General features: G+C 37.7%; 1 protein-coding gene across 2 annotated transcripts in view; it reads right to left on the reverse strand.

The window, feature by feature from the left end:
* Nucleotides 1-1,540: 1,540 nt before the first annotated feature.
* SNX12 (sorting nexin 12) overlaps nucleotides 1,541-26,823 on the reverse strand; it is an 84,925-nt gene continuing 59,642 nt past the window's right edge. The window contains exons 5-6 of one of the 2 annotated variants that reach the window (XR_006267440.1): nucleotides 18,845-18,980; nucleotides 1,541-1,646 (exon numbers count right to left, since the gene is read on the reverse strand). The gene's annotated coding sequence lies outside the window, so the exon portion shown is untranslated. The remainder of the gene's footprint in view (nucleotides 1,647-18,844; nucleotides 18,981-26,823) is intronic. The other variant, XR_006267441.1, reaches the window with a different exon arrangement.

Genomic DNA, 26,823 nt, shown 5'->3' on the forward strand with positions numbered 1-26,823 from the left:
AGATCAGGAACAAGACAAGGATATCCACTCTCACCACTCTTATTCAACACAGTTTTGGAAGTCCTAGCCATGGCAATCAGAGAAGAAAAAGAAATAAAAGGAATCCAAATTGGAACAGAAGTAAAACTGTCACTGTTTGCAGATGACATGATACTATACATATAAAATCCTAAAGATGCCACTCGAAAACTACTAGAGCTCATCAATGAATTTAATAGTTGCAGGATACAAAAATACACAGAAACCTCTTGTACATCCTATACACTAACAACAAAAGATCAGAAAGAGAAATTAAGGGAACAATCCCATTTAACATTGCAACAAAAAGAATAAAATAGCTAGGAATAAACCTAACTCAAGGGACAAACCTACCAAAAGAGACCTGTACTCCAAAAACTATAATACACTGATGAAAGAAATCAAAGACAACACAAACAGATGGAGAGAGATACCATGTTCTTGGATTAGAAGAATTAATATTGTGAAAATGACTATACTACTCAAAGCAGTCTACAGATACAATGCAATTCCTATCAAATTACCAATGGGATTCTTCACAGAATAAGAACAAAACATTTTATAATTTGTATGGAAACACAAAAGACCTTGAATAGCCAAAGCAATCTTGAGAAAGAGAAACGGCTAGAGGAATCAGTCTCCCTGACTTCAAACTATACTATAAAGCTACAGCAATCAAGCGGAGAAGGCACTGGCAACCCACTCCAGTACTCTTGCCTGGAGAATCCCATGGACAGAGGAGCCTGGTAGGCTGCCGTCTATGGGGTTGCACAGAGTCAGACACGACTGAAGTGACTTAGCAGCAGCAGCACAGTAATCAAGAGAATATGGTACTGGCACAAAAACAGATATATACATCAACTGTACAGGTTAGAAAGCCCAGGGATAAACCCATGCACCTATGGTCACCTAATCTATGTCAAAGAAATCAAGAATATATTAACACAATGGACAAAAGACAGCCTCTTCACTAAGTGGCCCTGGGAAAACTAGACAATTACATGTAAAAGAATGAAATCAGAACATTCTCTAACACCACACACAAAAATAAACTCAAAATGGATTAAAGACCTAAATGTAAGACCAAATACTCAGGATGGGGGACACATGTACACCCATGGCTAATTCATGTCAATGTATGGCAAAACCACTACAATATTGTAAAGTAATTAGCCTCCAATTAAAATAAATAAATTAATTTTTAAAATTCTTAGAAGAAAACATAGGCAAAACACTGTTTAACATAAATCGCAGCAAGATCTTTTTAGACTCACCTCCTAGAGTAATGAAAACTTTAAAAAATAATAAACAAATGGGACCTAATTAAACCTAAAAGCTTTTTCATAGCAAAGGAAACCATAAACAAGATGAAAAGACAATCTTCAGAATGAGAGAAAGAATTTGCAAATGAGGCAATGGACAAAGGATTAATCTCCAAAATACATAAACAACTCATGAAGCTCAATATTAAAAAAAAAAATTAAAAATGGGCAGAAGACCTAAATAGACATCTCTCCAAATATGTTCCTTTTTTCTTCTTTTAGTTTCTTCACTTGTTGTTTGATGATTTTCTTAAGCAGTGTTTGTGTTCAGGGGCTTCCCTGATGGCTCAGTAGTAAAGAATCCACCTGCAATACAGGAGACACAGAAAACAGGGGTTTGATCTCTGGGTCAGGAAGATCCCCTGGAGGAAAGCATGGCAACTCACTCCAGTGCTCTTGCCTGGAGAATCCCATGGACAGAGGAGCCTGGTAGGCTACAGTCCATGGGGTCACAAAGAGATGGACACAAATGAGGTGACTGAGCACATATGCATGTTTGTGTTCCTTTCTCTCTAGTTTTTGTGTATCTATTGTAGGTTTCTGATTTGTGGCTAACATGTTGTTCATATATGTTAACCTATGTATTTGTTTTTAAACTGGTAGTCATATTTCACTACAAAAATTTTCTAAGAGATCTACATTTTTTTACTCCCCTCTCTCACAGTTTTGTATTTCTGCTGTCATATTTTACATTCTTATGTTTATTCCTTAATGGTTTGTTAAAGCTGATTTTATAATTTTTCTTTTTAAATCTTAGTTACAGCTTATTTAACCACTGAAAGGTTGATCCAGAGCCCTTACTATATGTTTGCCTTTACTAGTAGGACTTTTCCTTTCCTATAGATCCTTAACTTCTTGCTGTAGTCCTTTCTTTGCAACTTAGAGAAGATCCTTTAGCATTTCTTTTGGGGTCAGTTTAATACTGATGAACTCTTTTAGTTTTGGCTTGTCTGAGAAGTTCTTTATCTCTCCACCAGCTTTGAATGATCTTGCTGGGCAGAGTATCCTACTTTGTAGAGTTTTCCTATTCAAGCCTGCAAAGCTTCTGCAGAAAAATCAGCTGATAGCTTTCTGGAGGTTCCCTTGTATATGACTTTATTTTTCTCTTGTTGTCTTTATAATTCTCTTTCAACTTTTACCATTTTAATTATGATATGTCTTGGTGTGGGTCTGTTTGGGTTCATCTTATTTGAGACCCTCTGTACTTTTTGTACCTGGATATCTGTTTCATTCAGGTTCATGGATTTTTTTTTAGCCATATTTTCTTTTTTTTTTAAGTTTTATTTATTTATTTTTTGCATTTTCAAGTATGAATTTAATCAGTACAAAAGGAATGTCATTACCTATCTACCTAGCCATCTAATTTATCTTACTTGAAAAAGAAAGCTAGCTAATCTTTATCACATGAAAATATAATAGATAATACAGCCATTAAATCTCCTTTGATATTTATGAAGACTGCATAATCTGGGGCCTTGTCCAGTCTATCTTATCAAAATCTCCAGGGAGAACCCCGAGAACTTTCCTTTCTTTACAAATAATTCGAATAAGTTCAGGAATTTTGGTACTTGTACCACTAGCAGCAGCAGAAGGGAGGAGGTACAGAAGATACAAGCTGTGAGGAAATATTTTGTTCTTTCTGCTCCTTTTCCTCTCATGTTCATTCAAGTTGCACGGGAAGTTTCTCCATAAGATTTATGACAGCTTGTTCTCTTCCTTTCTTATAGGTTTGCAGTCAGTGTCCCTTCAACGGCTGGATTCTGAGACTGGATGAAGCATGGAGCCTTTATATTGTTAGCTTGGGCATCATTATCTAATTATATTTATGAGAATATTTTGAGAGGTAGTTAAGTATGTAATATCTGAAGATTATTTTTATGCAATTCTATGTAGTATCATATAGTGATTAAGAATGACATTTAGAGTCAAGCAAACATAGCTTTGAATTTTAGTTCAAAGTTTCGGTGTCTTCCCCTCAAAATGAGTATATTAATACTTCTACAAGATTGTCTGACACTTAATAAATGTACACACTGCTAAACTTAAAATAGATAACCAACAAGGATCTACTGTATAGTATAAGGAATTCTACTCAGCTTTCTATAATAACCTAAATGGAAAAAGAATTTTTAAAAGGATACATGTATATGTATAACTGATTCAATTTGCTGTATGCCTGAAACTAATACAACTTTGTGAATCAACTATGTTATTGCTCCTGTTTAGTCACTCAGTCATGTCCAACTCCCTTGTGACTCCCATGGACTGTAGCCTGCCAGACTCCTCTTTTAATGGAATTTCCCAGGCAAGAATACTGGAGTGGGTTGCCATTTCCTTCTCCATAGCCATAGTTTCATCAACTACATTTTTGACACCTTTCTCTCACTCTTCTCCTTTTGAGACTCCTTTAATGTGGATGTTGGTATGCTCTATTTTGTCCCAGAGGCCTCTTAAACTGTTCTTATTTAATTTTTTTCTTTTTGCTGTTCTGACTTTGTGATTTCCATTACTCTATATTCCAGATCACTTACACATTCTTCTGTATCACTTAGTCTACTGTTAATTCCTTCTAGTGTGCCTTTCATTTTAGTTGTTATATTCTTCAGTTCTGACAGGTTCTTTTTATATTTGTTAGTCCCTTATTAACATTATCACTGTGTTCATCTATTCTTTCCTCAAGTTCAAATGCTTTGAACTCTTTACCTAATAAATTTTCTGTTTTATTAGTTGTTTTTTCAAGGTTTTTAAAATTGTTCTTTGGTTTGAAACAAATTCCTCTGTCTTCTGATTTTAACTTTCTCTGTGTCTATGAAATTAGGTGAAACAGTTGCCTATCCTGGTCTTGAAGACATGTCCTTGTATGGGCACATCTTTATATAGTCTACATGTGCCCAGTGGCTTTGGTGGGAGAGTTGGACCTGAAGTGAGCACAGGTCATATCTTCCCCTCAGGTTTGATGGCAGTTATCACCTTGGTGGGAGGTGGGACTGGAGACGGAGGGGTTAGGGCCAGAGCCGGGACTTCTCCTATGCTCAGTGGCCAGTACTAGGGACAGGGTTGGGTCTCAGGGTGCTAAAACAGAAGCGCTGAGGGTTAGGTCTGAACTGATTCTGTTCCCTCTAAGTATGTTCTCTCCCCACTCCTGGCAACAGCATCTTCTTTCCCAAAAGGTAGCAATGCTGGAGCAAGAGGTGCTGACCCAGGCTCCCAGTATGGGCCACAGCATGTGCTGGGACCATCCCAGCACACCAGTCAGAGTTCCAGACTGCTCCTGATCTGCTACTCCTATGAGCACCAGTAAGGCTGCCCTCACACCATTCAGATTCAGATGCAGTGCCGGGTATGAGCCATCTCTGTCCCCACTAAGTGTGCACTTTCCTTGGTAATAGCAGCCTTTGTCCTAGTGCAGAGCTGTGCTGGAGAAGTTAGTCAAGCCAGAGCCAGTGCTTAGTATGGGCCAGTGCACAGGAAGGCAGTCCTAGCACGTCAATTAGAGCTCCAGACCGCTTCTGATCTACCACCCCCACAGGCACCAGTAATGGCTGACCTCACCACATGCAGGTGCAATGCTCATGCTAAGCCAGCTCTGTTCCCACCAAGTGTGTACTCTGCTCAGCAACAGCAGCCTTCATACTCGTGGGGAAGCTGTGCCAGAGTTAGAGGGGTCGGGGAAAGGACTGGGATGGTCATGGGAAATTGGCCAAAGCCCCAGGCAATTTCAGTCTGAGTCTTCCACCTTATTCCCAGGAGTAAGCAAGCATGTGCATTCTATTTATGAGTGGAGTCTGGGTTTCTTACAGCCCTCCTGAAGTACCACTGGTTTTCAAACCATCTAAGGGGACTCATTATTTCCGGTATCTGACCCCTGGGTTGAGATACCCGGTATGTGGTTCAAACCCTTCACTCCCCAGGGAGGATCTCTGAGTGATATCCTCCTCCTCTCCTGTGTTCCCTCCTGGAGGCACAGGTCCTGACCTGATTGCTCTTCTCCCTCCCTAACTGACTCTGTATGGCTCTTTCTTTACAGGCTTGATTATAGAAGAAACTTTCTGCCTGTCTCCAGCTTGTTTTCAGTGAGCATTACTCCACAGGTAGATCTATTTTTGATGTGTTTGTGCGGGATGTGAGCTCAGCATCTTCCTACTCTGCCATCGTGATATCCTCCCTACAGGAGAAACACTTTATATCAAAGATACAAAGAGGCTGAAAATAAAAGGATGGAAAAATATATACCATGCAAATAGCAGCCATAAGAAAGCTGCACTGGATATACTAATATCAGATAAAATAGACTTTAAGAATAAAGTGTTTCTAGAGATAAAAAGGGACATTTTATAATGACAAACACATCAGGAATATATAATAATTATAATATATATGTACCTAACAACACAACCCCAAAATATGTGAAGCACACATTGACAGAACTGAAGGGAAAAAATAGAGAATTCAATAATAATACTTGGAGACTTCAATATTCCACTTTCAATAATGGCTAGAACTACAAGACAGAAGATTAACAGGGAAACTGAAGACTTACATAACATTATACACAAACTAGACCTAATAGACATCTATAGAACAACATGTCCAACAACAGAAGAATATACATTCCTCTGAAGTACACAAGGAACATTCTCTGGGATAGACTATATGCTAGGCCTCAGTAAACTTTAAGTGACTGAAATTGTACAAACTATATTCTCCAATCACAATGGAGTGAAATTAAAAATTAAGTAACAAAAAAATTTGGAAGAATTAACAAATATGTGGAAATTAAACAATGCACTCCTGGAAAAGCAAGGGTTTAAAAGAAGAAACCATAAGGGGATTTAGAAAATACTATGAGATGAATAAAAATTCAAACACAACATACCAAAACTTATAGAATGCCACTAGAGCAGTACTTACAAGAACTGTATAGACATAGATGTTAACATTAAAAAAAGAGATTGCAAATCAGCAACCTAACCTTCCATTTGAAGACAGTGGGGGGAAAAGAGTAAACTAAACCCAAAGGAAATGAAAAGAAAGAGTAAAGATTAGAATGGAAACAAATAAAATAGAGACTAGAAAAACATTATAGAAAGTCAATGAAATTAAAAGGTTAAATCTTTGAAAAGATGAACAAACCTACTAAAGCTTTAGTTAGATTGATGAGGAAAAAGTGACTCAAATTACTAAAATCATAAATGAGAGGATTTCTCTGGTGGTCCAGGGGCTAAGACTCTGCGTCCCCAATGCAAGGTGCCTGGGTTCAATCCCTGGTCAGGGAACTAGATCCCACATACTATAACTAAGAGTTCACATGCCGCAACTAAATATTACACATGCTGCAACTAAAAGATCCTGCATGCTGTAGCAAAGATCAAAGATCCCAAGAGCTGCAACTAAGACCTGGTACAGTCAAATTACTTTTTAAAAAAGAAGTGAAAGTGGAGACTTCACTACTCGCATTAAAAATACAAAAATGACTACTAGGGAATGCTATGAAAAACTGTATGGCAACAAATTAGATAACCTAGGTGAAATAGACAAATTCCTAGAAAGACACAAAGTAACTAAAATTACTCAAGAAGAAATAGAAGATTTTTTATTCTAATATTTTAGTTTATTTTTTGATGTTCATATTCTTCAAAAAAATTTTGTTTAATTGAAGGATAATTGCTTTACAGAATTTTGTGGTTTTCTGTCATACATCAACAAGAACCAGCCATAGGTACACCCATGTCCCCTCTCTCCCAAACCTCCCTCCCAAACTTCCCTCCCATCTCCCTCCCCATCCCACCCTTCTAGGTTGTCACAGAGCCCCTGTTTGTGTTTCCTGAGTCACACAGCAAATTCCCATTGGCTATCTATTTTACATATGGTATTGTAAATTTCCATGTTACTCTCTCCATACATCTCACCTTCTCCCTCCTCCCCTCCCTTCATGTCTGTTTCTCCATTGCTGCCCTGAATATAAATTCATCAGTGCCATCTTTTTAGATTCCATAATATGCGTCAGTATATGATATTTATATTTCTTTTTCTGATTTACTTCACTCTGTATAATAGGTTCTAGGTTCATCCACCTCATTAGAACTGACTCAAATACGTTCCTTTTTATGGTGGAGTACTATTCCATTGTATATATGTACCACAGCTTCTTTATCCACTCATCTGTCAATGGACAACTAGGTTGCTTCCACATCCTAGACCCTGAATAGCCAAAGCAATCTTGAGAAAGAAGAACGGAGCTGGAGAAATCAACCTTCCTGACTTCAGACTATACTACAAAGCTATAGTCATCAAGACAGTATGATACTGGCACAAAAACGGAAATATAGACCAACAGAACAAGATAGAGAACCCAGAGATAAACTCACACACCTATGGGTACCTTATTTTTGACAAAGGAGGCAAGAATACACAATGGAGGAAAGACAGCCTCTTCAGTAAGTGGTGCTGGGAAAACTGGACAGCTATGTGCAAAAGAATGAAATTAGAACACTTCCTAATGCCATATACAAAAATAAACTCAAAATGGATTAAAGACCTAAATATAAGACCAGAAACTATAAGACTCTTAGAGGAAAACATAGGAAGAACACTCGATGACATAAATCAAAGGAAGATCTTCTATGACCCACTGCCCTGAGTAATGGAAATAAAAACAAAAATAAACAAGTGGGACCTAATTAAACTTAAAAGCTTTTGCTCAGCAAAGGAAACTATAAACAAGGTGAAAAGACAACCCTCAGAATGGGAGAAAATAATAGCAAAGGAAACAACTGACAAAGAATTAATTGCCAAACTATACAAGCAGCTCATACAACTTAAAACCAGAAAAACAAACAACCAAACAACCAAAAAGTGGGGGAAAGACCTAAACAGACATTTCTCCAAAGAAGACATACAGATGGCTAACAAGCCATGAAAAGATGCTCAACATCACTCATTATTAGAGAAATGCAAATCAAAACTACCATGAGATACCACCTCACACCAGTCAGAATGGCCATCATCAAAAAGTCTACAAACAATAAATGCTGGAGAAGGTGTGGAGAAAAGGGAACACTCTTGCATTGCTGGTGGGAATGTAAATTGATACAGCCACTATGGAACATTCCTTAAAATTTAAGATTCCTTATAAAGCTAGGAATAAAACCACCATATGACCCGACAATCCCACTCCTAGGCATATCTCCTGAGGAAACCAAAATTGAAAAAGATGCATATACCCCAATGTTCATTGCAGCACTATTTACAATAGCTAGAACATGGAAACAGAGGATTTGAATAGATCTAAATAAGTAAAAAGGTTGAAATGGTAATCAAAGCCCTTCCTACAAGGAAAAGCCCAGACACAGATGACTTCACTAGTGAAGTCTATCAAATATTTAAGGAAGAGTTAATAATAATTTTTCATAAATTCTCCTCCCAAAAATGAGAGGGGAACACTTCCCAGCTCATTCTATGAGGTCGGTATTACCCTGCTACCAAAACCAGAAATATTACTATAAAGAAAATTATGGACTCTCTTATGACTATAGACACACACATGCACACACACACACAAACACCCACACTCATATGCAGTATTAATCCAGCAATACATAAGAAGAAATATAAACCATGCTCAAGTAGGATTTATCCCAATAATGCAAGGTTGGTTTAAAATCCAAAAATCAATTAGTGTTAAACACCATATCAATAAAGGACAAAAAATATATTATCATCTCAATAGACACAGACTGACAAACCACAAAAACTATTCATGATAAGCAAATTTTTTTTTTAAAAAGGGAAAAAGGTAACCTCCTCAACCTGGTAAAGGGCATGTATGAATAATATTTAATGGTGAAAGACTGGATGCTTTTCCCTAAGTTCAGAAGCAAGACCAGTATGTCTACTCTCACTACTTGTATTCAACACTGTATTGGAGGATATAGCCAGGGCAATTAGGGGGAAAAAAGAAAGGAAGAAAAAAGGGAAAAGAAAACAAAGCATCCAGACTAGAAAAAAAGTTTAACTCTATTTGTAGATGACTTAGTCTTATATATAGAAAATTCTAAGAAAAACACTAGAAAATAATTAGAATAAATGAATTCAGCAGAATTGCAAAATACAAGATAAATATATAAAACTTGATGATATTTCTATGTGCTTGCAGAAAAAATGATGTTCAACATCGCTCACTATTAGAGAACTGTAAATCAAAACTACAATGAGATATCATCTCACACTGGTCAGAATGGCCATCATCAAAAAGTCTACAAACAATAAATGCTGGAGAGGATGTGAAGAAAAGAGAACTCTCTTGCACTGTTGATGGGAATGTAAATTGATACAGCCACTATGGAGAACAGTATGGAGATTCCTTAAAAAATTAGGAATAAAACTATCATATGACCCAGCAATCCCCAAACTGGGCATATACCCTGAGAAAACCATAATTCAAAAAGACACATGTACCCCAATATTCACTGCAGCGTTATTTAAAATAGCCAGGACATGGAAGCAACCTAGATGTCCATTGACAGAGGAATGGATATAGAAGTTGTGGCACATATATACAGTGGGATATTAGTCAGCCAAAGAAAAGAACAAATGTGAATCAGTTGAACTGACATAGATGAAACTTGAGTTTGTTACACAGAGTGAAGTAAGTCAGAAGGAGAAAAACTAATATCAAATGTTAACTCATATATATGGAATCTAGAAAAATGGTACTGATGAACTTATTTGCAAGGCAGGTATAGAGATGCAGACACATAGAGAACAGAATCATGGACACAGTGGGGGAAGGAGAGGGTGGGACGAATTGAGAAAGTTAGCACTGACATATACACTACCATGTGTAAAATAGATAGCTAGTGGAAAGCTGCTGCATAACACAGGAAACCCAGCCAGGCATTCTGTGACAACCTAGAAGGGTGGGATGGGGTGGTGGGAGGGAAGCTCAAGAGAGAGGGGATATACATACAGTTGATGAAAGTGAAAGAGGAGAGTGAAAAAGTTGGCTTAAAGCTCAACATTCAGAAAACTAAGATCATGGCATCCGGTCCCATCACTTCATGGCAAATAGATGGGGAAACAGTGGAAGCAGTGGCTGACTTTATTTTTCTGGGCTCCAAAATCACTGCAGATGGTGATTGCAGCCATGAAATTAAGAGACGCTTACTCCTTGGAAGGAAAGTTATGACCAACCTAGACAGCATATTAAAAAGCAGAGACGTAACTTTGTCAGCAAAGGTCCGTCAGGTCAAGGCTATGGTTTTTCCAGTAGTCATGTGTGGATGTGAGAGTTGGACTATAAAGAAAGCTGAGCACCAAAGAATTGATGCTTTTGAACTGTGGTGTTGGAGAAGACTCTTGAGAGTCCCTTGGAATTCAAGGAGATCCAACCAGTCCATCCTAAAGGAAATCAGTCCTGGGTGTTCATTGGAAGGACTGATGTTGAAGCTGAAATTCTAATACTTTGGCCACCTGATGCGAAGAGCTGACTCATTTGAAAAGACCCTGATGCTGGGAAACATTGGGGGAAGGAGGAGAAGGGGACGACAGAGGATGAGATGGTTGGATGGCATCACCAACTCAATGGACATGGATTTGGATAGACTCCAGCAGTTGGTGATGGACAGGGAGGCCTGGTATGCTGCGGTTCATGGGGTTGCAAAGAGTCGGACATGACTGAGTGACTGAACTGAACTGATGACTGATATGCAGTGTTGTACAGCAGAAATTAATGAAACACTGTAAAGCAATTACCCTCCAATTAAAAAATAATAATAAATATAAAAAAGAAGCAATATCATTTATAATAGCATTAAAAAGAATTGTGAATAAACATATCAAAAGAAGTACAAAATGTATATGCTGAAAACTATAAAATATTGTTAAAATAACTTGAATAACTAAATAGGAACTTCCCTGTCAGTCCAGTGTTTTAAGTCTCCACACTTCCACTGCACAGGGCAGGTTCAATCCCTGGTCAGGGAACTAAGATCCTGAATGGCACAGCTAAATAAATAATTAAAATGGAAAAGACCTCATTAAAAAAAACTAAATAAGTAGAAAGACATACCACTTCATGGATGACATTTTAACAGTATTAGACATAATGTCTAATATTGTTATGTCTATGTCTAATATTGTTAAAATGTCAATACTCTCCAAATTGATGTATGGATTCAAAGTAATCTCCATCAAATTTCCAGCTTTCTCCTTTACAGACATTTATAAGCTGAACCTAAAATTCATAAGGAAATTCAAGAGACACAGAATGGCCAAACAATCTTGAAAAATAAAAACAAGGCTAGAGTGATCACATTTCCAAATTTCAAAACTTATTAAACACAGCTACAATAATCAAGACAGTGTGGTTCTGGAATTAGAATAGACACATGTGTATGTGTCTTCAGTTACTCAGTCATGTCCAACTTCTTGCGACCTTATGGACTGTAGCCCATCAGACTCCTCTGTCCATGGGATTTTCCTGGCAAGAATACTAGAGTGGGTTGCCATTTCCTCCTTTAGGAGATCTTCCCGACCCAGGGATCGAACCCACGTTTCCTGTGTCCCCTGCATTGTAGGCAGATTCTTTTACCAATGAGCCATTGGAGAAGTCAAGGATAGACATACAGATCAATGGAATAGAATTAAGAGTACAGAAATAAACCCATGTATCTGTGGTCAATTGATTTTTGAAAAGGGTGCCAAGGACATTCAATGGGGAAAGTTGTGTTTTCAACAAATGGTGCTGGGAACACTGGATAGCCATATTCAAAAGCTGAAGTTGGACACTTATCTCACATCATATACAAAATTAACTCAAATGGATCAAAGGCCTAAATGTAACATAAATGTAAATATTCATTATGTTGAATTAGGCAATGGATTCTTATGTATGACACCAAAGATATGAGTAATTAAAGAAAAAATAGATATACTTGACTAACCAAAATTTTAAACTTTGGTATTTCAAAGGATATATCAAAAAAGTGAAAAGACTCCATCAATAAAAGGACCCATGGCAAGACAGTCCATGTCAGATCCCAGGAGAATAAGAAATGAGATCCCCAAATATAAGCAGGGGCTGAAGAACTTGGACAAGGAAAATAAAAATGTCATAGCTATTAACTGCATCTAAAATTAATTTTCTTACAGGTTTAAAGTACAAGACATTCAGGATTATGAAGATCTCTTCAAATTTAATCAACCTATCTAACTTTATTTTTGAAGGTAATCTCACATACCCAAATTTAAAATGTTCAGAGACAATATAAAACATATAACTGCTTAGAGAAAGCATGCATAGGTACCTGAGATGCACAGGATACTTATAAAGACACAATTCAGCAGAAAAAATATTTTAAAGCACAAAAATTTACTTGGGGAGAATTCAGACAATGATTTACTTAGACAATAATTTGTGTTTTATTCTCTCTGCTGTAAAACATCAAAAAATGAAAGGTATTAGACCTTCTCCATTCTAAATCAGTGGCCACATGAATGTGTCCAGAATGTAGGCTCCATAGCCAAGGACCTTCTTACTAACTGTTCCATGACAGAACTTAAGAAGTTGACAAACACATGAAAGACAAAAATCCCCCAGTGCCTGCCATCAGATCTTGTTTTAGAGATGGCAGCTTATAAAAAGGTATTGGTATAGACAGTGGCTTAAATATCTGAGGAGAAAAATAATGGAAAATTTTGAGCTTCTCCAGGACAATGAGGAAAGAAGGCACTAGACTTCCAGGGAGTAATGAAAAAAGAAAAAGAAAGAAAGTGAAAAGACAACACACACAATGGAAAAAAAATATTTTCAAATCATATATATGTTAAGGGACTAAACATACATAAATACGTAAATTCTTGTAACTTAATACTAAAATGAATAATCCTATTAAAAATTGACAAAGGAGACTTCCAATTTCTAGTCTGGCACATAAGAAGAAGTCATCACTCCATCCTAATAAGTAAAGAGCTGAATGAACTAAAAAATTAACAACTCTTCTAGATCTGTCAGTGAGGTAACAAGGCAAACACTGCCCCCCAAGTTGGGGAACAAGCAGGCAGATTCAGAGAATTACAACTTGCCAGAACAGAAACCCACTAGCAGAAACTTCCATGGGAACCAGTATTGGGGTAGAAAATTCTGAACTATTGATGAAATGCTAGAGTATCAGAGTGGACAAGCCTGAGAGATTAAAAAAAAAAATCCAGGAAGACCCAGTCATGGAGATACCGCACTCTCGGGATTCCAGTAGGAGGAGGAGAAAGTAATCTTTCTGAAATACGCTAGGCCATTCTGTTCTACCCGTAAGAGAAACTGTTTTACAAGAGCCTAATCTATTGGGGTCTTATTAGAGCCTGCTCAACCTAGAGGAAGGGAAATAGTCAACTCTTGCCCCCCTCTAAACACTCTGTACCACCTAAGTGGGGAGAATAAAAACCTGAGAGACACATAAATTTCACAGCCCAGGGACACAGGGTCACTGAAAGATTAAGGCTTAATCAGAGGATTTATAAAACACTTCTCCTCCCACCATACTTTACCAGTATATTACAACAGTCCTATTTACCAAAGTTCCTTTTACCTCATACACCATGTCTGGTTTCCAGTGAAAAACAACAAGGCATGCCAAAAGGCAAAATACAGTTTTAAGTGACAGAGCAAACATCAGAACCAGATCCAGACATACCAGATGCTAGAATCAGGCCATGAATTTAAAGCAACTATGATAAATATGCTAGGGGCTCTAATGGAAAAAGCAGATAACATGCAAGAACAGATGAGTAATTTAAACAGAGAGATGAAAATTCTAAGAATCGAAAAGATTTTCTACAGATCAAAATCACTGTAACAGAAATGGAGAATGCCTATGACAGGCTCATTAGTAGACTGGACATGGCTGAGGAAAGACTCACTGAGCTTGAGAATATCAATAGAATCCTCCAGAAATAAAAAGCAAAATGTAAAGGACTTTTCTAAAAAAGGAAAAGAATATCTAAGAACTGTGGGTCAACAAAAATAATAGTGTAATATATGCAAAATGGGAATACCAGGAGAAGAAATTTAAAAAAGAAGAAATTTTTCTTATTCTAAATTGATCTATTTTAATAGATGTCAGTTTGCTCAAATAGCAACAGTGCATTCAATTATGTATATGTGTGTATGTGTGTTTATAATGAAGTGAAATGAGTGATAGCAATGATAAGAAAGAACAAGAGGAAATTAGGATTATTTTGTCATTATAAGGCACTTGTGCTACCTGTGAAACAGTATACAGTTGTCCCTAGGTATCCACAGGGGATTGTTTCCAGGAGTCCTTAGTCCATGGATGCTCAAGTCCCTTATAGAAAATGGCATAGTACAGTTGCCCCTCCATATCTGTAGGTTTCACAACTGTGGATTCAATCAACCACAAATGGAAATTTCAACATGCAGTTGGTTGAACCCACAGATGTAAAACCTGTGAATACAGAGGGCTAACTATATATATTGGAAAAAAAAATCTGCATATAAGTGGACCTGGGCATGGAGAAGGCAATGGCACCCCACTCCAGTCCTCTTGCCTGGAAAATCCCATGGACAGAGGAGCCTGGTAGGCTGTGGTCCATGGGGTCGCTAAGAGTCGGACATGACTGAGCGACTTCACTTTCACTTTTCACTTTCATGCATTGGAGAAGGAAATGGCAACCCACTCCAGTGTTCTTGCCTGGAGAGTCCCAGGGATGGGGGAGCCTGATGGGCTGCCGTCTACAGGGTCGCACAGAGTCGGACACGGCTGAAGTGACTTAGCAGCAGCAGTGCATGTTGTTCAAAGGTCAACTGTAGTGTTATTTGAAAAGTGGACTTGGATTAGCTACAAATGTATATTGAAAACTCTAGGGCATCCACTAAAAAGGGAAAAAAAGTATAGTTGCTGTTCTAAGAAAGGAAACAAAATGGAACTATATAAAATGTTCAGTTAAAATCACAGAAGATACAAAAAAAGAGATAAAAACAGGAACAAAGAACAAGGGCAGCAAATAGAAAACACTAATGAATATGATAAATATTATCACTTTGAATGTTAATGGTCAAAATGTACCATTGAAAAGACAGAGATTATAAAAATGAATTAAAAAAATAAGACCCAGGTATATGTTGTCTATAAGAAGCCCATTTTAAATATAAAGACACATATAGATTAAAAGTAAATGGATGGGGAATTCCCTGGTGGTCCAGTGGTTATGAATCTGCCTTGTAATGCTAGGGGCATGGGTTGGGGAGCTGAGATCCCACAAGCTGCAAAGCAACTAAGCCTGCATGCCATGTGCTACAACTAAGACCTGATGCAGCCAAATAAATAAAATTTTTTTATTAAAAAGTAAATGGATGAGATAAAATATACCATGCTAATACTAACAAAAAAGAGGAGTAGCTATATTTCACACAGAGTGAAATTTAAGCAAGAAAAGTTATCAGGGATAAAGAAGAGCATTACATAATGATAGAAGGGCTAATTCTCCGGGAAGACATAACAGTCCTTAATGTATATACAACCTAACAACAGAGCATTAACTTATGTGAGACAAAAACTAATAGCATTGCAAAGAGAAATAGATAAATCCAATATCTTGTTTAGATACTTCAACATGCCTCCATAAAATAGAATTGTCAGAAATGAACAGTTCTAGCAGACAGTGAGGATCTAGCTGAACTTAACAACACCATCAATCAACTGGATATAATTAACATCTATAGACTACTTCATTCAATAATAGTAGGACACACATTTTTTCTCAAGCTCACATGGAACATGTCCAGGATAGATCACAGTCTAGGCCATAAAGCACACATTAACAATTTGAAGAACAGAATTTAAAAGAATAAAAATCAAACAATTTTCACTGTCAGGCCACAGTGGAATTAAACCAGAAATCATAACAGAAAGATGACTAGAAAAATTCCAAAATATATGGAGATTAAACAACACACTTCTAAATAACACATGTCACGGAGAAATCTCAAGAGAAATTTTAAAACATTTTGACTAGATGAAAATGAAAATATAACTTATCAAAATATGTGGGATACCACAAAAAGAGTGCTTAGAGAGAAGTCATAGCATTGAATGCATGAAAGAAGAAAGATCTAAAATCTCAGTTTCCACCTTAGGAAGCTAGAAAAAGAAGAGCAAATTAAATTCTAAGTAAGTAGAATAAAAGACATTAATAAGAATTAGAGCAGAAATCAATGAACCTGAAAATAGAAATCAATAGAAAAAAATCAATGAAACTAAAAGCTGGTCCTCTAAAAAGGTCAATATACTAAATTATACATTGGATTGTACACTTTAAATGGGTGAGTTGTGTGGTGTGTGAACTATACCTCAGTAAAGCTATTTTTTAAAATCAGATCATGGGATTTCCCTGGTGGTCCAGTGATTAAGAATCTGCCTTACAATTCAGGGGTTGCAAGTTTGATCCCTGGGCGGGGAAGTAAGATCCCACATACCTTGGAGCTACTGAGCTCTCGTGCACATGCTGCACTTAAGACCCAATGCAGCCAAACCAATAAATAAAAAATAGATTAAAAAAATTAAAAAAAAATAAAATGAGATTGAAACTACAAAAACAGTAAAAAGGCCAGTGGTTACCAGGAGTTAGGGAGGAGAGAGGGATAAATAAGAAGAACACAGAAGATTTTCAAGGTGGTGAAACTATTCTGTATGATACTATACAGATACTGTATATCTGATACTATAAGTGGCTATATGTCATCATACAATTGTCAAAATCCACTGAATGTACAGTACCAAGTATGAACTATGGACTTTGGGTGATAATGATGTGTCATTATAGGTTTATTAATTTTAAGAAATGCACCACTCTGGTGCAGAATGTTGATTGTGGGGGAGGCTGTGCTTGTGTGGGTTCAGGGGGTATATAGGAACTTTCAGTTTAATTTTGATGTGAACATAAAACTGCTCTAAAAATAAAATCTATTAAAATTGTTTAAATCAGAGACTCTTCAAATAGAATGTGAAATAACAATAAAACAAAAAATACTATACCTTTATACTTTCTCTTCCATGGCTGTTTTTTAGGCCTAGCAAAATTAGGTCCATAAAAAGTACAGTCCATGTCCTCCTTTGCTATTTAGACTGAGAAGCCTACTTCCTCCTCCTTAACTTGAATAGGCTGATCAGAGAACCTCATTAGGACCTCTGTTTTGGACTCCCTGTGGCACTTCAACTCCAGGCATTCTGTTTCACTCTACCCAGACAAGTGACCTAATGAAGTAAATCCAAAAGGTGATCTACACTAACTATGGAGAAATCTGTACCTTTTATACTCGTATCACTTAACATCTTCTCTGTTTTTAACTAGCATGGTCTGTCTACTTGATCTGTTGATGGTTTTGCCATCTTACCCAGAATTCAAGATCCACATCAAACAAACAAAAATATTAAAAACACTAAAGATAAATCTAGCTAAAAAGGTAATGTTAAATGCACTGTTCTGGAAGGGAAGTGTAGAAGACTTAATTTGCTACAAACTCAAGAAACAAAGGAAGCTACCCTCCTTCAAACTGTCCTGATTAGCACCCATTGTAGCCCTGATCTCCAAGATGTTCTGACCTTGAAATTTCTTGCTGCAAACTGTCCTGACAAGAAATAACTAATTGCATGCCTACCTGTGAAGAATCATTCATCACATTACTGCACTCCCATCTCATTTACTCTTCCTTCCAAAGCCTGATAATAGTGTGCTAGGCATCATGTTATACACTTTATATATTTTTTAATTTAATTTGTACAATAACCATATAAGTATACCTAATCTATTTGATAGGTAAAGAAACTGAAGTTTGAGAAGGTAACTAATTTTCCCATGATCACACAACTAGTAAGTTAAAGAGCTGGGATTCATTCTCCTAAATATTAAAGAAATCTTTAAAATGTTATTATCATCTCTATAGAGTTAATATTTCTTTAGAAAAAGATACTTCATAACTGAATCACCTTACTGTATACCTGAAACTAACACGACATTGTAAGCCAACTATATAGTCCAATTTAAAATAAAAAAATTTTTTTCAATATAAAATAAAAATTAAAAAACAAAAAATAAAATATTGCTAGTTTTCTAAAAAAGAAAGAAAAAGGTACTTCATTAAAATTAAGCTTCTATCCATTTTAACTTCAAAGCATACTGCTTTCCTATTTAACCTTGCCTTCATAGGTATTTTTATTGCAGTTCAACCTAAGTTTCTTCATGCTTGAAGTCAAGCCAGGTCTCAAAACAGACGTAATTCTCCCAGTATTTTTTTCATGAATTCCACTCTAGTGAACTTGTCTATAACCCCCAGGGTCATCTTCACCTGTTTTGCTGCTTATGGCCCAAGCCTTAACTTCTCCTCTAGGGCCTAAGATTCATATCTAGATTTTTTTCATACTCCCCTACTTTGGTTTTTTTCTTTCTTGTTCTTTTCCGAGAAAAGAAATTAGTCCATAGGGACTACTCACCTGGCTAGACCAGAATGACATAGATTGCCTCATGAACTGGAATTCTGACAGCCCAAGAGTTCAATATCCTAGGTTACAAACGATGAAGAGGACTGTACAGGCAATTACTTTCTTGTGGTCTCTTTTCTGATGGCTGCTGGAATGACATAAAAAAAAAGAAAGGAAGAAATATTACATCTTATAAGAGTAATCATTAAACTCTTTCATATTATTACAATGTAGAATCAATATAACAAGTCCTCAGCATAATCATAAATAATTTTCCTGCTGTTATCAACCAATGCCAACTATATAGTATTAACATAAAAATAGCTATAAGTCTTCTTGCTAGCTAACCAACACCCCTCCTCCATCCCATTGCCAGCAATTATGCACCTCAGTATCCAATTATTTCAATGTTCTTTCAGTTCATAACAAATGATAGCTAGAATTGAAAATGTGCCAGATTACCATCACAGCAGTTAATCTTCTTAAAGTTTTCATAGCTGGAGCTCTACATCTACAATTCAGTCTCATTTTTGCTTTACATTTTCTCTTCTCCTACATGCCTATGTTTCTTATACATAGACACAATCATATCAAATAGAATCAGTCAGGACAACTGAGATCAAAACTCCCATACTAAAGCAGATTCTACACAGTCTTCTATATATAGTGAATTACAGATGGTTCTGGAAAATAGAAGATTATTCCAAAAAGTCAATACATTTTAAAGCTCCAATTTTCTAATTACAAAAGGCCAAAACTCATCAGTCTCCTAGATATACTCCTATCAGAATTATGATTTATAGTCACCTCCAATTCCAGTGGTGGCATTAATAACTTATCAAACATACACCAATATCCCATTTGTCACAAAGTATTCTAAAGTTGTCAAATTGCTTCCCAGCTACCAATATCAGTTCCAAAATTTCCCTAAGATCTAAACACAATAATTTCAAAAAGTTTCCTTAGTATATCATCTAACTATAATATTTTTAGCAATAACCCTATTTATAGTCTAGATTCAAACTAGTTTGAATTGTTTGAATTCAAACAATATTATCTTCTAATATACTCCAAATTACTGGCTTCTCTGGTGGCTCAGTGGTAAAGAATCCACCTGCAATGCAGGAAACACAGTAGACATGGTTCAATCCCTGGGTTGGGAAGGTCCCCTGGAGGAGGGCATGGCAGCCCACTCCAGTTTTCTTGCCTGGAGAATCCCATGGAACAGAGAAGGCTGATGGGCTACAGTCCATAGGGTCACAAAGAGTTGGAAACAACTGAAGCGACTGAGCATATTCTGCACACACGCGTATTCTGAATCACACCTATCTTAAGCGAAAAAAAAAAAAAAAAAAAGAACTATCCACCATTTCCTAAAACCTTCTTGCTTTTGGTCTTGCTCATCCATTCAAGGAGTCTCTATCTCCTCTCCTTAACTCTGGGTGTCCCAATTTTGTTTCCCTTGCAGTTCTTAATTGGAAGCTATTCATTTTCCTTTATTCATCCCTTCCCATAAATCAAGACCAAGTTAGCATCATCTCATGTCTTATTCACTGGATCCCCGAAGTATTATTTTACTCAACAGCCCTTCTTTCTTCAGAGTTTATACTGCTTAATTTTATCATCCTGTTAAAGTTTTTTTTTTTTTTTCCATCCTGTTAAAGTTAAATGTCAACTTTCAGATCTCCCCCTGACATTCACTGAGGACTTTGGTACCAACTGTTTTCTTTCCCCTTTTCATTCTGAAAGCCTTCACTATTCCCCTTGATGATCTAACATCCAAATTTCACAGCTCCATGACATATCCTATTTTAATTTCTTCAGCTCAGTCATCCATTTCTGTAGTGACACCTGGAATGGCTCTACCTCCAAAACCAGAGTCTGCACTCAGAACTACCTGTTTTTCTGCCTGTCCTACAATTTACAGTCTTTGAATTTACCCTTCAACTTTCCAAAGGCCTTTGATTCATCAACCCTCTTAACTCTTCTCAAAGGCCTCAATGTCCCTTTGGACTTCACTTCCTTCTCTACCTAGGAAAGATTCCATGGACAGTGGGACTTCAGTGACAGTAACCAGCACTCTCAATTCTCCTATCCCCTTGATTTTCCACTATATTTATCCTGCCAATCCCTACTCACAAATCAACCCAACAATTTCTTTTTTCTATTCCTGTTAACAAATTACAAAGTACTATTAAGGAAAATCCTATACTCCTGACCACTAGTTTCTCCTCCACCCAATTGATCTTCTATTGCTATCAGAGTGATCTTTTACTTTTTGCAGGGGAGGGGGCTGCACTGAATCTTCTTTGCACCACACAGACTCTCTCGTTGCGGTGCGTGGGCTTAGTTGCCCTCAGTATGTGGGATCTTAGTTCCCTGATCAGGGATCAAACTCATGTCCTCCGCATTGGAAGGTAGATTCTTTTTTTCTTTTTTGGAAGGTAGATTCTTAACCACTGGACCGCCAGGGAAGTGCCAGAATGATCTTTTAAAACATAGATTAAGCAAGACTTCATGAATGGCAGAATGAGGGGCTCAGCTAATTTTCTCCCCATGAAAACAATGATATAACTGTACAGATTTGTCAAAAACAACCATTTCAAGATTCTGGAAATAGACCAAAATTTAAAAATAAATTTAAAAGTATTTAAGAAAGTCTATTAAATGTTGGCTAAGAACAGTGGGAATCTATGGTGTTTTAGCCTGAGGCTTATTCACATTCCCACCTCCCACCCCAGCTCTACTGGAGCTGATATTATAAGGTTAGGGCAAGTGAAGCCATAAAAACCAACAACTTGGCTGCTGGAGGGGAATTACTTGTATGGGAATGAGCACACACAAAAAAATTTCTATGCCCAGGGGTGTTGAAGATAACAGCAAACTCCTTAGATCAGAGAAAATGATCATCACAGTTACCTGAAATTACAGCATTGGTTGGGGCAAGCAACAGAACAGCAGGCCTGCTGAAAGTTTAGCAGAGAGATGCAGAAAGAAAGACAACCCTGGTAGGGTTTAATAAGCTCACTCATAACCCCATGGGTCTACAATGCTATGCGTATGTACAAGGTTGCACTCAAGCTCAAGGTACTAGAGAGGATCCTACTTAACTACATTTCCCTGCCTGAATATGAAGCCTTACAAAGGTACAGAGGAGACACAAGGAGGCCTAGCAGAAAGTAAAAATCAAGGAAGATTTTTAAACTCTCCTGAACTTCGATTATATTTCCAAACCTACACACAATTCCATTGACAAAGAGTAGAAGACAATACTGGCCCAAGGTATTTAGAGACCATCTCTAATAAAACAATTGGCTGAATGCTAAGCTATCCTGACCCGTATGACACTAAGGAAGCCAAGCTTACAAATAAAAAGAGTAGAAACATGACTAGGCTACACATTGAAGAGACAGAATTCACAGAATTGATTCAGGCAAGCCACCACAGCAACCTCAGAGACAGAATGGGTAGGAATCAGAACCTGAAATTAACCTTCTGAGGAACTGCCAGCTGTTTTCCAAAGTGACTACACCAACTGTTTTCCAAAGTGGCTACACCACAACCAGAGAGTCTGTGTGGTGCAAAGAAGACTCAGTGCAGCCCCCTCCCCTGCAAAAAGTAAAAGATCACTCTGATAGCAATAGAAGATCAGTTGGGTGGAGGAGAAACTAGTGGTCAGGAGTATAGGATTTTCCTTAATAGTACTTTGTAATTTGTTAACAGGAATAGAAAAAGGAAATCGTTGGGTTGATTTGTGAGTAGGGATTGGCAGGATAAATATAGTGGAAAATCAATAGAATGGCTATGGTCAAAAAGATGGACAATAAACAAGCTTTGGCAAGGATGTGGAAAAAGCTGGAACTCTCATACACTGTTGCTGGGAATGTAAAATTGTGTAACTGCTTTGGAAAACAGTGTACCACTATTTACAATAGCTAGAACATGGAAGCAACCTAGATGTCCATTGACAGATGAATGGATAAAGAAGCTGTGGTACATATATACAATGGAATAAAAGCCATAAAAAGGAACACATTTAAGTAGTTCTAATGAGGTGAACGAAACTAGAGCCTATTATAGAGATTGAAGTAAGTCAGAAAGAGAAATATAAATATTGTATTCTGACACATATAAATGGAATCTAGGAAGATGGTACTGATGAACTTATTTTCAGGGCAGCAGTGGTGAAACAGACCTAAAGAACAGACCTATGGACATGGAGGAAGGGGAGGAGGAAGAGGGTGAGATGTATGGAGAGAGTAACATGGAAACTTACAATGCCATATGTAAAATAGATAGCCAATGGGAATTTGCTGTATGAGTCAGGGAACTCAAATAGGGGCTCTGTGACAATCTAGATGGGTGGGATGGGGAAGGTGATGGGAGGGAGGGAGGGGACATGGGTGTATCTATGGCTGATTCTTGTTGATGTTTGACAAAAAACCACACAATTGTGTAAAGAAATTATCCTTCAATTAAAAAAAGCAAAGTGGTAAAAAAAAAAAAGTGTTGCCAGTTCCTCAAAAGGTTAAACTTAGAGTAACCTACCATATGTCTCAAACAACCCAAAATATCCATCAATTGAAAAATGGATAAACAAAATATGGTATATTCATACAATGGAATACTATTTGGACATAAAAAGGAATAAAGGAAGTTTTGTCACATAACATGGATGAACCTTGAAAACACTATGCTAAGTAGAAAAGTCAGACCAAAAGGAGACATATTGAATGATTCCATTTATATAAAATGCTCAGTTCAGTTCAGTTCAGTCATGTCCAACTCTTTGCAACCCCATGGACTGCAGCACGCCAGGCTTCCCTGTCCATCATCAGCTCCCGGAGCTTGCTCAAACTCATGTCCATTGAGTCGAAGATGCCATCCCACTATCGCATCCTCTGTCGTCCCCTTCTCTTCCTGCCTTCAATCTTTCCAGGATCAGGATCTTTTCCAGTGAGTCAGTTCTTCACATCAGGTGGCCAAAGTATTGGAGTTTCAGCTTCAGCATCAGTCCTTCCAATGAATATTCAGGACTGATTTCCTTTAGGATGGATTGGTTTGATCTCCTTGCAGTCCAAGGGACTCGCAAGAGTCTTCTCCAACACCACAGTTCAAAAGCATCAATTCTTTGGCGCTCAGCTTTCTTTATAGTTCAACTCTCACACCCATACATGACTACTGGAAAAACCATAGCTTAGATTAGATGGACCTTTGTTGGCATAGTAATGTCTGCTTTTTAATATGTTGTCTAGGTTTGTCATAGCTTTTCTTCCATGGAGCAAGCATCTTTAAATTTCATGGTTTTGCTTTATTTTTTTGCTATATATTGCTTCAATTTCATGCAGTCACCATCTGCAGTGATTTTGGAGCCCAAGAAAATAAAGTCTGCCACTGTTTCCACTGTTTCCCCATCTATTTGCCATGAAGTGATGGGACTGGATACCATGATCTTAGTTTTTTGAATGTTGAGTTTTAAGCCAGCTTTTTTATTCTCCTCTTTCACCTTCATCAAGAAGCTCTTTAGTTCCTCTTTGCTTTCTGTGCTAAGGGTGGTGTCATCTATATATCTGAGGTTATTGATATTTCTCCCAGCAATCATGATTACAGCTTGTGCTTCATCCAGCCTGGCATTTCGCAAATTCTGAAAGAGATGGGCATACCAGACCACTTGACCTGCCTCTTGAGAAACCTCTATGCAGGTCAGGAAGCAACAACTAGAACTGGACATGGAACAACAGACTGGTTCCAAATAGGAAAAGGAGTACGTCAAGGCTGTATATTGTCACCCTGCTTATTTAACTTCTATGCAGAGTACATCATGAAAAACACTGGGCTGCAAGAAGCACAAGCTGGAATCAAGATTGCTGGGAGAAATATCAATAACCACAGATATGCAGATGACACCACCCTTATGGCAGAAAGTGAAGAGGAACTAAAAAGCCTCTTGATGAAAGTGAAAGAGGAGAGTGAAAAAGTTGGCTTAAAGCTCAACATTCAGAAAACTAAGATCATGGCATCTGATCCCATCACCTCATGGGAAATAGATGGGAGACAGTGGAAACAGTGTCAGACTTTATTTTGGGGGGCTCCAAAATCACTGCAGATGGTGACTGCAGCCATGAAATTAAAAGACGCTTACTCCTTGGAAGGAAAGTTATGACCAACCTAGATAGCATATTAAAAAGCAGAGACATTACTTTGCCAACAAAGGTCCGTCTGGTCAAGGCTATGGTTTTTCCATGTATGGATGTGAGAGTTGGACTGTGAAGAAAGCTGAGTGCTGAAAAATTGATGCTTTTGAACAGTGGTGTTGGAGAAGACTCTTGAGAGTCCCTTGGACTGCAAGGAGATCCAACCAGTCCATCCCAAAGGAGATCAGTCCTGGGTGTTCATTGGAAGGGCTGATGCTGAAGCTGAAACTCCAATACTTTGGCCACCTCATGCGAAAAGTTGACTCATTGGAAAAGATCCTGATGCTGGGAGGGATTGGGGGCAGGAGGAGAAGGGGATGACAGAGGATGAGATGCTGGATGGCATCACCGACTCTATGGGCATGAGTTTGGGTAAACTCTGGAAGTTGGTGATGGACTGGGAGGCCTGGCATGCTGCGATTCATGTGGTTGCAAAGAACTGGACACGACTGAGCGACTGAACTGAACTGAACTGAACTCTGCATAAGTTAAATAAGCAGGGTGACAATATACAGCCTTGACATACTCCTTTCCCAATTTGAAACCAGTTCATTGTTCCATGTCTGGTTCTAACTGTTGCTTCTTGATCTGTATACAGGTTTCTCAGGAAGCAGGTAAGGTGGTCTGGTATTCCCATCTCTTTAAGAATTTTCCACAGTTTGTTGTGATCCACACACTTGAAGGCTCTGGCATAGTCAATAAAGCAGAAGTAGAAGTTTTTTTCTGGAACTCTTTTGCTTTTTCAATGATCTAACGGATGTTGGCAGTTTAATCTCTGGTTCCTCTGCCTTTTCTAAATCCAGCTCGAACATCTGGAAGTTTCAGTTCATGTACTGTTGAAGCTTCACTTAGAGAATTTTGAGCATTACTTTGGTAGCGTGTGAGATGAGTGCAATTGTGTGATAGTTTGAACATTCTTTGGCATTGCCTTTCTTTGGGATTGGAATGAAAACTGACCTTTTCCAGTCCTGTGGCCAATGCTGAGTTTTCTAAATTTGCTGGCATATTGAGTGCAGCACTTTAACAGCAGCATCTTTTAGGATTTGAAACAGCTCAAATGGAATTCCATCACCTCCACTAGCTTTGTTCATAGTGATGCTTCCTAAGGCCCACTTTACCTCGCACTTCAGGATGTCTGGCTCTAGGTGAGTGATCACACCATTGTGGTTATTTGGATCATTAAGATGTTTTTTGTATAGTTCTTCTGTATATTCTTGCCACCTTTTCTTAATATCTTCTGCTTCTGTTAGGTTCGTACCATTTCTGTCCTTTATTGTGCCCATCTTTGCATGAAATGTTCCCTTGGTATCTCTAATTTTCTTGAAAAGATCTCTAGTCGTTCCCATTCTATTGTTTTTCTCTATCTCTTTGCACTGATCACTGAAGAAGTCTTTCTTATCTCTCCTTTGCTATTCTTTGGAACTCTGCATTCAAATGGGTATATCTTTCCTTTTCTCCTTTGCCTGTCACTTCTCTTTTCTCAGCTATTTGTAAGGCCTCCTCAGGCAACCATTTTGTCTTTTCCATTTCTTTTTCTTGGAGATGGTCTTGATCATTGCCTCCTGTACAATGTCACGAACCTCTGTCCATAGTTCGTCAGGCACTCTGTCTATCAGATCTAATCCCTTGAATCTATTCGTCACTTCCACTGTATAATCGTAAGGGATTTGATTTAGGTCATACCTGAATGGTCTAGTGGTTTTCCCTACTTTCTTCAATTTAAGTCTGAATTTGGCAATAAGGAGTTCATGATCTGAGCCACAGCCAGCTCCTGGTCTTGTTTTTTGCTGACCGTTT

This window comes from Cervus canadensis, chromosome X (assembly GCF_019320065.1).
Source record: "Cervus canadensis isolate Bull #8, Minnesota chromosome X, ASM1932006v1, whole genome shotgun sequence".
NCBI lineage: Eukaryota > Metazoa > Chordata > Mammalia > Artiodactyla > Cervidae > Cervus > Cervus canadensis.